The 10,254-nt window shown below is 47.5% G+C and overlaps 1 pseudogene; it reads left to right on the top strand.

The window, feature by feature from the left end:
• Positions 1–5,567: 5,567 nt before the first annotated feature.
• On the top strand, positions 5,568–7,274 carry LOC115404234 (uncharacterized; annotated as a pseudogene).
• Positions 7,275–10,254: the final 2,980 nt, after the last annotated feature.

Genomic DNA, 10,254 nt, shown 5'->3' with positions numbered 1-10,254 from the left:
ACAACAGGCGTTTGACCAGATCGAGTGGAGATATATGTTTGCTACTCTCATCAAATTCGGCTTTGGTCCTAAATTTATGTCATTGATAAAAATGCTCTATGCTTCCCCTAAATCTTCGGTAATGACGAATCATGATTGCTCTGTCCCCTTTCTGTTGCAACGCGGTACCCGACAGGGATGCTGCCTTTCTCCCACACTTTTCGCCTTGGCTCTCGAGCCTCTGGCTATTTCCATCAGGGCCAGTCCCTTAATTGCTGGAATAAAGTGTGGCAGAACTGAAGGCACTGTTGGCTTATACGCGGACGATGTGATCCTGACTCTATCTGATGTGAGGTTGTCCCTCCCATCTTTTTTGGATCTCAGTGAAAAATTTGGCTGTCTTTCTGGGTTCACTATTAATTGGGACAAAAGTACACTTATGCCTCTTTCTGACAACCTCGACACTGATTTTCTTGATTGACTACCGTTTAAAATTACCACTGATCATTTTAAATATCTGGGGATCACTATTCCTAAAATTCCTAAGCACTTGTTTAAATTAAATTATATTGATATGATTGATAAGATTAAAGCAATGATAAGTACATGGAAACTCCTTCCCATTTCTTTAATCGGTCGTGTTAACGTTATTAAGATGATTGTACTCCCCAAGTTTCTTCATATATTTCAAAATGTTCCTATATTTCTTACAGCTGCTTTTTTTAAGCTCTTAGACTCCGTTATCTTCCCCTTTATCTGGTCCGATAAGCCGCCTCGTATTTCTAAATTGCACTTACAGAAACCTACGTCTGACGGTGGTCTTGGCCTACCGAATTTCCGGCATTATTACTGGGCTTGTAACGCCAGAGCTTGGGTCTTCTGGAACCATACTCAGATGTCGTCCGGCCAGGGGAGCTTCCGATGCCCCCGGTGGCCTGAGATTGAATCCCATTTCGCCCTGTCTCTCACTGGAGCCTCCTTGTCAGCCACCCTGTTTTCTAACCTGAATCTATTTAACAGATCGTTCGAAGACAGTTTTGTTCTACGTAATTCATACAGAATCTTGAAGCAAATCAGGCATGTGCTGCTTTTAAAGGGTCCTTCTATCTATGCTCCAATATGCTGGAATCCAGATTTCAAGCCTGGCCTACTGGACGCAGTGTTCACATGCTGGGCGGACAGGGGCTTATCCACTATTGCAGATCTCTATATTGATAATCAGTTTGCTTCATTTTCACAATTGCAGGCCAAGTTTGATCTCCCATCTAATCATCTATTTCGATACTTCCAAATTAGAGATTTTGTTAAACAATCTTTTCATCAACTCGAGTCAAAGCCCAGCCAACATAACTTTTTTGCTCTTTTGACTAGATCTCCGACTTCAAAACGTATAATCTCTCATTTTGTTGATCTCTTTCGTCCTGGCGTCCCATCGTCACATATTAAAGAGGCATGGATTAATGATATCGGTGAGGATATTTCGGATGATCTGTGGGCTGGTGCTTTAGGCAGGGTGAAAGATTGCTCAGTTAACGCTAGACTTCAACTTATCCAATTTAAAGTTATTCATCGTCTCCACTTCTGTAAGACTAAGCTAAATAGCATATTTCCCACCATATCTCCGACCTGTGACAGATGCAAGTCTGCCAATGGGACGCTTGGTCATCTTTTCTGGGCCTGCCCTGCGCTAAGGATTTTTTGGGATAGTGTTTTCAATTTTTACAGCAATGTATTCCACAGAAAACTGCTGCCTGATGGTTTACTGGTGATTCTCGGTCATTCTACGCATACCCTGTCTTTTCCAAGAGCATCACAAAAGGCCCTTGCATTTGGTCTGGTTATTGCTAAATGTGTCATATTGCGAGAGTGGAAGTCGTTGTCGTTGTCAGCTGTCTTCTTCAGCTGACAAGATACGTCACAACAACATCACGTGACTCTCTGAAGAAAACAGCTGACAGCTGCCGAAACCGTCAGGGAAATAACAAAATACCTCCCTGGTCTTTGGAAAAGAACCTTTGTTTTGGATTATAACTTGGAAGACCAATGAACCTTTTTGGACTATTACGGCAGTTACTAGTATATCCCAAGGACAAAATAGAGCCACAACACAAATGCAATATTATTTACGAAATACCTTGTTTGTCGTGCAACAAATCCTACGTCGGGGAGACTGGCAGAGCCTTCAATGTCAGGACAAAAGAACATCGCACTGAATGTGAAAAAGAAACATCTAAAGCATGCACACGCTCCTCCAAACGACAGGCAGAGCAGGAACAGCTAAAGTCTGCCATTTCCGAACACTGCAAGGTGCAAAACCACCTCATGGACTGGGACCATGCCCAGATCATCGGCACGGAAAGCAACAAGTACCACCGCTGGATCAGGGAGGCCATCGAGATCTGGAAACGCCCCCCAGACTGTGAACCGGGCAGAGGGGGCTATCAACTTTCTCACACCTGGGACACAGTACTGAAGAAGTCGGACTGCAGATGGCGCTGTCGTCCTACTGCACCCAGTAGGAAGCTGGCGCCAATTTCTGTATAAATCAGCCGACCAGACAACATCACGTGACACTTCTGAGGGAGGCTGCAGGTTGACAGCCGAAACATGTAAAGGTAAGCAAGATCGTCATTGGCCTGTTTATAAGAATCAAACATGAGTATTTCATTTTGTTGTAATTCCGTGGGGAAGAAGCGCAAATGGCAGCAGCTAAAGATGAAATATAAAAACACTGTTCAAAAGACCTCGGCATAATCTCATTGAGGTTCATCTTTTTAAGCATGTTTAACATTGTAAAGTAGCATAAATACTAAGTGGCTGATGGACTGTGCAGCTGTTTCATGTCACACATCTATATCATGTTATGTTGAATAATTAATCCTATTTAATCTAATATTATTATCTATTATTTGAGCATAATATTTTTAAAATGTTATTGATACAAATATTTATTTTGTCTTTCATGTCCCTTTCTTCTTTTGGCCACATAGATTGTGAAGGTTCTCTGCTGGAGTCCCTTCATGCTACAACCAACCTGAAACTGTCAGCAGGAAATACTCAGGATATTTTTGCCAAATGTTAGTTTGGAAAATTATTCGCAAATACACTGAAAGATGTCATTTATCCAGGATGAGGAGGATGAAACCGTGTCTGCTGCCTTCACAGAGGATCCAGAAAGTCATATGGAGGTACGTTACTGATTGTTCTCTTCCATTAAAACTCTGAATACTCCTGTGGAACATAGAGCTTGACGTTTAGCCGACACTGAAATATTCAACATTGTCGTCCTTTTTAACAGATCCTGGCTGGTCAGCAGCAGGATGGTCCCTCAACTCCCACATCACAGATCAACACTGTGAGATGATGTTCAGTAAACACCAGAGGCTCATTTCATTCAGTTCATGTGCAGCTGGATAGTTTAATGTCCTCTATGTATTCCCAGTTACCAGTCAAAGACATTTACAGAATCCACTTACTTAACAAGACAGAGAAATCCCTTAAAGAACAGCAGGATCTGGACCTCCAGATGAAGAAGACGAAATTGGAAATTGAGATACTGGAGCACAAGCTGCAGGTGGGTTCATGGTCACAGGTGAATTATGTTCACTATTGGAACATGAACTAAACCCTTTATTTATTTATTTATTTATTTATTTGTTTATTTATTTGTTTATTTTCTGTAGGAAATGAAGACAAAATGAAATGTGTGCCATGTGTTTTATTTGCTGTGGTGTAATGATGGTGGTGATTTAAACTCCTCAGTGCTCTGCATCTCCAGTGTTATATAAAAAACTCCCATTTGCGAAGAACCGCAGCGCAACACACAATATCTGCTGGGATGTGAGTGCGCGACTACGTTTGGTTATGTTGCAAAATATGGACGGAAAAGATTGTGAAATGTTGCGTATGGATTGAGACGTGAAGCGGTACCGTTCAAAAAGATAACTGTCCGGAAACGCCAAAACATCTCTGCGCGGTCTGTAAATAATCTCCCGACGAATATTCAATTCACGCTACAGTAATGTAGCTCCTTCATCTGCAGGATCGCTGATAAAAGGGCATGACATTTTGACAGCTACACAAAAACTCGCCAGCTGACTGAGGAAATGGACTACACTTGTATAGCGCTTTTTACCCTGCTTGACAGAGCCCAAAGCGCTTCACACTGCAATATCACATCAACCCTTTCACACCATACTGGGTGGTGGTAAGCTACTGCTGTAGCCACAGCTGCCCTGGGGCAGACTGACGGAAGCGAGGCTGCCAATCTGCGCCATCGGCCCCTCCGATCACCACCAACCATTCACTCTCACAACTTTCATGCTAGGCAAGGTGGGTGAAGTGTCTTGCCCAAGGACACAACGCCAGTTTTACATCTGCGGGAGCGGGGATCGAACCGCCAACCTTCCAATTATAAGACGACTTGCTCTACCAACCGAGCTACTGTCGCCCCAAATGGAACAGCGGTGTGGCTGAAAGGGGGCGGAGCCAGAGAGAAACTTCAGGGTTGACTGAGAAAAACCTGCTTCCGACCAGGTTAGAGTCACGGAGTGTGTTACTGCGGTGACTGACCCACAGTTTCAGTTCCCTCTCCTGGTGGAACAGCTGGAGTTACTCCTCTGTCTCTGGTTTGAGTTCTCTCCCTTTGTGGAATGGAAATCTCAGAGTTTCCCTCATTTCCGGGTTATTCAACACAGAGTTTCCTTAAAACCTACTTGGTGAAATAGACCCCAGGACTCCTCCACTCTGATACCAAGCTTTTCAAAATAAAAGCAAGAATACCGGAAGCACCTGTTTTTCATCCCTCATCAGATTACGGTGTCTTCCTTGGGACTTTAGTGGAAAGCAAGTAAACAACAAGTAGCCTACATGATTTCCAGTTTTCCAAGGGAACATACTTTAATTCTTGAGGACTGTTTTATGTCTAAATAAATAAATATGAATTACATGCATTGTTTAATGAAAACGATTTTTAAAATCAGGAAGAAAATTAGGATGAACATAAAAAACAAACTATATATATAAAATACTCAATGGTATGACCAATCTGGGTTATTCTGCTGATAATCAATGCAAACTGGAGTACAGCAGTTGATATGATCGTCCTAAAACAGTCTTGCTCATCTCTGCATTATTTTATTCCAGTATAGTGATCACATGGACAGAATCCACCACTCGGACTTAGGGGCGGGGCTCTGTGTCATTACCCCATTCGGACTGTTCGAGTACCTTCGCATGCCGTTTGGGTTAAAAAATGCAGCTCAGTCGTTTCAACGTCTGATGGACTCGGTCCTCCGCGACATGCCATTCATGTTTGTGTACCTCGACGACATTCTCGCTGCCAGCGCCTCAGATACAGAGCACATTTCCCATTTGCTTGCGCTTTTTCAGAGGCTCAGTGAGCACGGGTTGATCATTAATCCTACGAAGTGCGTTTTCGGCCGGCCTAAAATTGATTTTCTCGGCCACTGTATCACCGCAGACGGTGCATCTCCACTCGCGTCTAGGCGGAGGTGGAGGCTGTCGCGGCTTTTCCGCGCCCTCACGTTACCTTTTACTACCGTTTCATCCCGCGTGCGGCCCACGTCATGCGTCCGCTCTACGAGGCTCTTAAAGGAACCACCGCTAAGTCCGCGTTGGCTCAGGCCGTGGTCCTGACACACCCGTCACCCGCTGCGCCCGTCGCCGTCACCACAGACGCGTCCGATTACGCCGTCGGGGCCGTCATGGAGCAGTTGGTTAATGGCTCCTGGCAGCCCCTGGCCTTTTTCAGCCATCAGCTCACGCTCAGGGAGCGCAGGTACAGCGCGTTTGAGCGTGAATTGCTGGCGCTATATTTGGCGGTGCAACATTTCAGGTTTTCCTTGGAGGGCCGTGATTTCACTGCATTCGTGGATCACAAACCCCTAAAGTTCGCCATGACAAAAGTGTCCGAACCGTGGTCAGCGCGACAACAACGGCAGCTCACTTACACCTCTGAGTTCACCACAGACGTCCGACACGTGTCGGGTAAATCAAACGTGGTGGCAGATTGTCTCTCCAGAGCCGCGATCGGGACGGTCCAGCTGGCCCTCGACTACGTCCGTATGGCAGCAGACCAGGCTTCAGATCTGGAAGTGGCGCGCTTTGAGACCGCAGACTCGGGTCTCCATTTGGCGAACGTGTGGTTCGGGTCCGCCGATTGTTCGCTGCTTTGCGATGTTTCCACTGGCCAACCGCGCCCGCTCGTACCGGCCTCCTGGAGATGCGCGGTTTTCGAGGCTGCACACAATCTCTCACATCCGGGCAGGAAAGCCTCTGTCCGCCTCGTGTCCGGGAAGTTCGTCTGGAGGGGCCTCAAACGCGACGTGAGGGCCTGGGCTGACAGCTGCGTGAACTGTCAACACGCTAAAATACATCGCCACATGAAGGGTCCGCTGGAGAGTTCCAGTTCCAGAACGGCGTATTGACCACATTCATGTTGATCGCACGGTTTCTCATATGTGCTGACCATGGTGGACAGGACCACGCGGTGGCCCGAGGCCATGCCCCTCGTTTCCACAATGACCGCTGATGTCGCCCGCGCCTTCATAAGTTCGTGGGTGTCCCGTTTTGGCACCCCCGCCGATCTTTCCTCTGACTGCCGTCAGGGAGAGTCTGGGCATTAAGCTTCACCGCCCTGCCGTCTACCATCCCCAAGCCAACGGCCTGTGTGAGAGGTTCCACCGATCCATGAAGGCTTCCCTGCGGGCCGCCCTGACTGACGGCAACTGGGTGGACAAGCTTCCCTGGGTCTTGTTGGGACTCAGGACGACGCCTAAGGAGGATCTCCAGTCTTCGGCGGCCGAGCTGGTCTATGGACAGACGTTGAGAGTCCCTGGGTACTTCCTCCCTCGCCCCACGGCTCCTTGGTCGCCCCACGAGCAGCACGCCTCCTTCCGTGCGAGCGCAGAGGCCTTCACTCCTGTCCCCACCAGCCTGCATGACAACCCGGCGTCGTGGCTGCCCGCGGACTTGGGTCCCGCCAGGTATGTTTTCGTCCACCACAACGCTCACTGCGGCCCTCTTCAACCCCCCTACGACAGGGACAAGCAGCTGGTCGTTGACATGGGTGGCCGGGCTGAGTTGGTTTCGGGGGACAGGTTGAAGCCCGCTCACTTGGACTTGGACTGTCCTCCATTGTTAGCCCAGACGCCGCGTCGGGGCCGCCCCCTACTGTGCGTCCCCCAGTTCCCCCTCCCTTGTCACCTGTCCCCGCAGTGGACGCTGCTGCCAGTTCCGCACCACCCTTCCCCCCAGTTCCCGCACCCCCCTAACCCCCACACCGAGTTGGCCAGAGCCGCCTGGGGCGTCCGATTGTTCCCCCTCGTCGCGAGGACTTTGTTTATGGGTGAATTCTGGGGGGGCTTGTGTGGTGATCACATGGACAGAATCCACCACTTGGACTTAGGGGCGGGGTTCTGTGCGCTTACATAAAGCGCTGCTGTGCGCGCTGTTTTTGTGTGTGTGTTATGACTGCGAATAAAGAAGTTCCGTTTGAGCAGACTCCTGTCTTCGGCACCACACCAGACAGCATTTTGATTTCACTGGATAAAGAACAGCTGCTGGTTTATTTTACTCTACATGTTGATATTGAAACAATGCACAGTGTAAATCCACCCTGTGAGGGCAGAATGCTTCTATAATCCAACCTATTTCTGACCGTTCTTCACTTCAATACTGTAGCCTCCTGCTATGTTGGATCCATTTGCATATTGATTTACTTCTAATTCTTTTCTATAGACATATATTATGTGTTTACTATTCTGACACTTCATAATTCATTCAATAGTTCCTTCATGTTGTTTGTGCTCTTCTCCATGTAAACCTACATCGATTTCAAAATATGGCAAATATGTGAGGATTTGATTTGAAACATTGCTTTGTAAATGAGGTTTTACGGTCTTTGCTCTTCAAAATGAAAACTAGTCTCTCAACAAGACGACCTGGATTGGAGGTTCAATAAATAGAATCTCTAAGCATGTTTTTGGAGTGTGAGTGAAATGAGAACCTGGAGGAACCCAGACAAGCAGAGTGAGAACATCCAGAGACCACAGGTCCAGAGGAGCTCCTTCTTGTTGAAGAGTTGCTCACATGGCTTCCCCTGCAGAGGATCTGCTCACTGCTGCTTTGTGAGTCCTGTTATGAGCCTCAGCTGAGCCAGGCTCCCTCTATTACTGTTTATTTTGTATTTTTGGTTGAAATTATTAATTTGAGTCACAAACTCATAGTTGAGGCTATTTTTGTAACACAGCACCAAAACATTCCTTGTCGGCCCACGCACGAAAAGCAGCTGTGCTGATCATTTTCAGCATTCAGTATACCGCCTTTTGGTACCAGAATGAGCTTGACAGTGACAATAAGCCAGGCCCGGCGGGACGGCACGCTGGCTCACAAACCTCAGCAGACCCTAAACACGGATTCCAGCAGGGTGTTTGTCACTGGGAGCTGAGAGCGCCGAACCATTGTGCTTTAACAGTATGTTCCAGCATTGACTCTTCACAGTAGCGACGGGTTTATTTACTGCCCTTTGCGGTGTGTACATCCATCTGTTTGAAAGCAAACAGGCCCTGAATGCACCTGGAGCTCAGCTGAAAACACTTCCCAGACTCCGCTCATCGGCGCGCCTTCAGTCCACTCCGTGTTCTTTCAGCTGCGTCTGGACAGGAAAGAGAAAATGCAGCCATTTCCTGTCAACACTAGGGGTGTAACGGTACACAAAAGCCACGGTACGGTACGTACCTCGGTGTAAGGGTCACGGTTCGGTACGTTTTTCGGTACAGTGGGGAAAAAGTAACAAAAGCTCACAAATGTACCAGAACATTTTCCCCGAGCTTTCCCACGCGACACATTATTGGCCCAGTTTACATGGTGTTTTTTCAATCCGATTGTAAACAATCGTATTAAACGCGAGTGTATTCATGTACAGCATACAAAGCGATCCATGATGAATCCTCGTTTACAAGGACCCTGGGTGAAGCGGATTACACAGCGTCCTGTGACATGCGCACAAAGTCTCACAAGGAACTTTCAGGTCTTCCTCTCTGCAGCAGCAGTCCTCAGCGCCGAGCAGAGAGGTTTTATCTGCTGATATCTGCTCAGATAATGTCCCAAAATCTCCATGATACGCTGCTGAAGGAGCTGCTGCTCCCCTGACCGCAGCACCGCCGTGCGGAGCAGCACGGTGTGAGCTCTGCGCCGCATGCCCGTGTTTCGAATTAACTGGTGCCCGTGTTAACTTGTGACCAATAATGACTGAAACATCTAGTCGTTCTGGCGAACTTCGGCTGTTGACAGTTACAGTGAGTGTATATGTTTAAAGTCTATTGTGAGTCTTACTTTAACACCTGCTGTAATCAGCCTGTGTTTACACAGACCTCCGCCGTCATTCGTTAACACGGGAACCAGTTAATCCATAACACCAGCCGGCGATCGCTGGTATTCTGCTATAGAGCTCTTTATACAACTCGCTGTTGCGCGATTTGGTTCCATCTGGCCTCTCCAATGTCTTTTCTGTTGGGGTTTTTTATTAAAAAAGCATTGTTCCACCACCGTGGCGTTCTCTGCTGGTTTTTTGACTGTGCTGCTTCCCGTTTACTGGCACGGAACGCATGCGGAACAAATACTCCCCCGTTCAATCCGCTCCGCCACATGCTGCATCTCTCATTCCGCTTGTACTTTCTTCTCCGTTTGTTCATGTTTGGACCTTCTTGTTCTTCTTCTGCTTCTTCTTCTTCTTCTTCTTCTTCTTCTTCTTCTTCTGTGGTAATGGCGGTTGCCGGCAGCTTTTAGGCTCATGACAGCCATCTAAGGTTGGAATCAGGACTCCCTTTTCTTTTCTTTTTTCTTTTTACTCACTCGTGTATTCGTCGTGTGATTGTGTGTGCCGAACCGTGACCCCCGTACCGTGACGGTACGGGACGAATACAAATACCGTTACACTCCTCGTCAACACATCTCCGGCTGCAGAACTCTGTTATTGAGGAGGTAATCTATAATCCGGCAGCTCTTCTCTCCTTCTCCTGCGCCGCTCGGCTCTTTCTTGCCATCTCTGCATCGGATCCTACTCCCTCAAAGAGACTTCCCCGTGTCGCCGGATCGCTCGATGGTAGGAGGCCTGACTAGATTCCCTTCACGCCGCAGCAATTAAACAGATCACGTCAGCAGAGTACAGGCCCGTTTGCCTGCTTGCTTTCATTGCGGATGGTAATATGAATTATTGAATGCTCAACGTTACTGCTGGATGCCTTTCTTCAC

The sequence above is a fragment of the Salarias fasciatus genome, chromosome 2, assembly GCF_902148845.1.
Source record: "Salarias fasciatus chromosome 2, fSalaFa1.1, whole genome shotgun sequence".
In the NCBI taxonomy this organism is placed as follows: domain Eukaryota; kingdom Metazoa; phylum Chordata; class Actinopteri; order Blenniiformes; family Blenniidae; genus Salarias; species Salarias fasciatus.
The sequence above is the reverse complement of the archived record's forward strand: the minus strand, read 5'-3'. Positions and strand labels throughout refer to the sequence as shown.